Below are 3275 nucleotides of genomic sequence, written 5' to 3'. Positions count from 1 at the left end.
AGACTGCGTAGCGCCAGAGCTCACGGCGCTGGGCACGGAGGGCGAGTGCACAACGCCCGGAGGCGCAAGAACGTCGAGCAACAGCCAGCAGACCCGGCGGGCACCCTTCCGAAGATCGAGCCGCGGGCCTCGGCGGGCTGTTTCCAGGGCGACGGGGCTCGGCGGGACTAGCGGACCGGCAGAGCGTTGGTGTCAGACAAGCGTGGACACGCACGGCACGCTCAGCTGTTTAGAGAAACCTTCCTGCCCCCCCCCTCTCTGTTTACATTGCACAAACTCCTCGACGATGCAGTGTCGGGCACACATACATGCACGCACACGCACACACGCACGCTCGTACGCACACACGTAAGCACGCACAAAGATAATGACGAAGCTAAAACCCGCGTAGACTTTGCAGGCTGTCAAGGCGCACGAGCAGGTGGTGTGTCCAGCATCACGCCCGGCCGGCTTCGTTTCCCCAGTGGCGATGTTTACACACCGCACCAGTTACTCATTTGAGGCTGAGTCGATCCAGGCGAGGCACAGGAGTGGGAATCAAATCGCCGAAGCGTGTGCCTGCGCCCCGATCTCACCGTGGTGCGGTGACAACGCTGGCGGCAGATCGCCCCGCCGCGTCTTGGCAAGAGTGTGAAAACGGAATTAGTAACGGGAGAATAATTTACGTGGTGGAGGCGGCTGTGGTGGTGGTGGCAGTGGGGGCGGTGGGGGCGGCGTATGCAGTCATCGCGGCACCCGAAGGAACCCCACGCAGACCAGAGGCAGAGACACACACCACACAGACCCCACTCAGAGACACGCAACACACTGACCCCACTCAGAGACACACAACACACGGACTCCACTCAGAGACACACACACTGACCCCACTCAGAGACACACAACACACGGACCCCGCTCAGAGACACACAACACACGGACCCCACTCAGAGACACGCCAAACTGACCCCACTCAGAGACACACAACACACGGACCCCACTCAGAGACACACACACGGACCCCACTCAGAGACACACAACACACTGACCCCACTCAGAGAGACACACACGGACCCCACTCAGAGACACACAACACACGGACCCCGCTCAGAGACACACACACACGGACCCCGCTCAGAGACACGCCAAACTGACCCCACTCAGAGACACACAACACACGGACCCCACTCAGAGACACACAACACACGGACCCCACTCAGAGACACACAACACGCTGACCCCACTCAGAGAGACACAACACACGGACCCCACTCAGAGACACACAACACACGAACCCCACTCAGAGACACACAACACACGGACCCCACTCAGAGACACACAACACACGGACCTCACTCAGAGACCACAACACACGGACCCCACTCAGAGACACAACACACGGACCCCACTCAGAGACACACAACACACGGACCGAACTCGGAGACACACAACACACGGACCCCGCTCAGAGACACACAACACACGAACCCCACTCAAAGAGACACAACACACGGACCTCACTCAGAGACACACAACACACGGACCCCACTCAGAGACACACAACACACGGACCCCACTCAGAGACACACAACACACGGACCCCACTCAGAGACAACAACACACGGACCCCACTCAGAGACACACAACACACGGACCCCACTCAGAGACACACAACACACGGACCCCACTCAGAGACACACAACACACGAACCCCACTCAGAGACACACAACACACGGACCCCACTCAGAGACACACAACACACGGACCCCACTCAGAGACACACAACACACGGACCCCACTAAGAGACACACAACACACGGACCCCACTCGAGACACACAACACACGAACCCCACTCAGAGACACACAACACACGGACCCCACTCAGAGACACGCAACACACGGACCTCACTCAGAGACACACAACACACGGACCCCACTCAGAGACACACACACACGGACCTCACTCAGAGACACGCAACACACGGACCTCACTCAGAGACACACAACACACGGACCTCACTCAGAGACACGCAACACACGGACCCCACTCAGAGACACACAACACACGGACCTCACTCAGAGACACACAACACACGGACCCCACTCGGAGACACACAACACACGAACCCCACTCAGAGACACACAACACACGGACCCCACTCAGAGACACACCACACGGACCCCACTCAGAGACACACAACACACGGACCCCACTAAGAGACACACAACACACGGACCCCACTCAGAGACACACAACACACACCCCACTCAGAGACACGCAACACACGGACCCCACTCAGAGACACGCAACACACGGACCTCACTCAGAGACACACAACACACGGACCCCACTCAGAGACACACAACACGGACCTCACTCAGAGACACGCAACACACGGACCTCACTCAGAGACACGCAACACACGGACCCCACTCAGAGACACACAACACACACGGACCTCACTCAGAGACACACAACACACGGACCCCACTCAGAGACACACAACACACGAACCCCACTCAGAGACACACAACACACGGACCCCACTCAGAGACACGCAACACTCGGACCCCACTCAGAGACACACAACACACGGACCTCGCTCAGAGACACACAACACACTGACCCCACTCAGAGACACACACAACACGAACCCCACTCAGAGACACAACACACGGACCCCACTCAGAGACACACAACACACGGACCTCGCTCAGAGACACACAACACTGACCCCACTCAGAGACACACACACGGACCCCACTCAGAACACACAACACGGACCCCACTCAGAGACACACAACACACGAACCCCACTCAGAGACACACAACACACGGACCCCACTCAGAGACACACACACACGGACCCCACTCAGAGACACACAACACACGAACCCCACTCAGAGACGCACAACACACGGACCCCACTCAGAAAGACACAACACACGGACCTCACTCAGAGACACACAACACACGGACCCCTCAGAGACACACAACACACGAACCCCACTCAGAGAGACACAACACACGGACCTCACTCAGAGACACACAACACACGGACCCCACTCAGAGACACACAACACACGGACCCCACTCAGAGACACACAACACACGGACCCCACTCAGAGACACACAACACACACGGACCCCACTCAGAGACACACAACACACGGACCCCACTCAGAGACACACAACACCCGGACCCCACTCAGAGACACACAACCACGAACCCCACTCAGAGACACACAACACACGGACCCCACTCAGAGACACACAACACACTGACCCCACTC

The sequence above is a fragment of the Lethenteron reissneri genome, chromosome 64 (assembly GCF_015708825.2).
Source record: "Lethenteron reissneri isolate LAM-NWPU_2019-01 chromosome 64, ASM1570882v1, whole genome shotgun sequence".
Lineage (NCBI taxonomy): Eukaryota > Metazoa > Chordata > Hyperoartia > Petromyzontiformes > Petromyzontidae > Lethenteron > Lethenteron reissneri.
Note: the sequence above shows the minus strand (reverse complement) of the source record.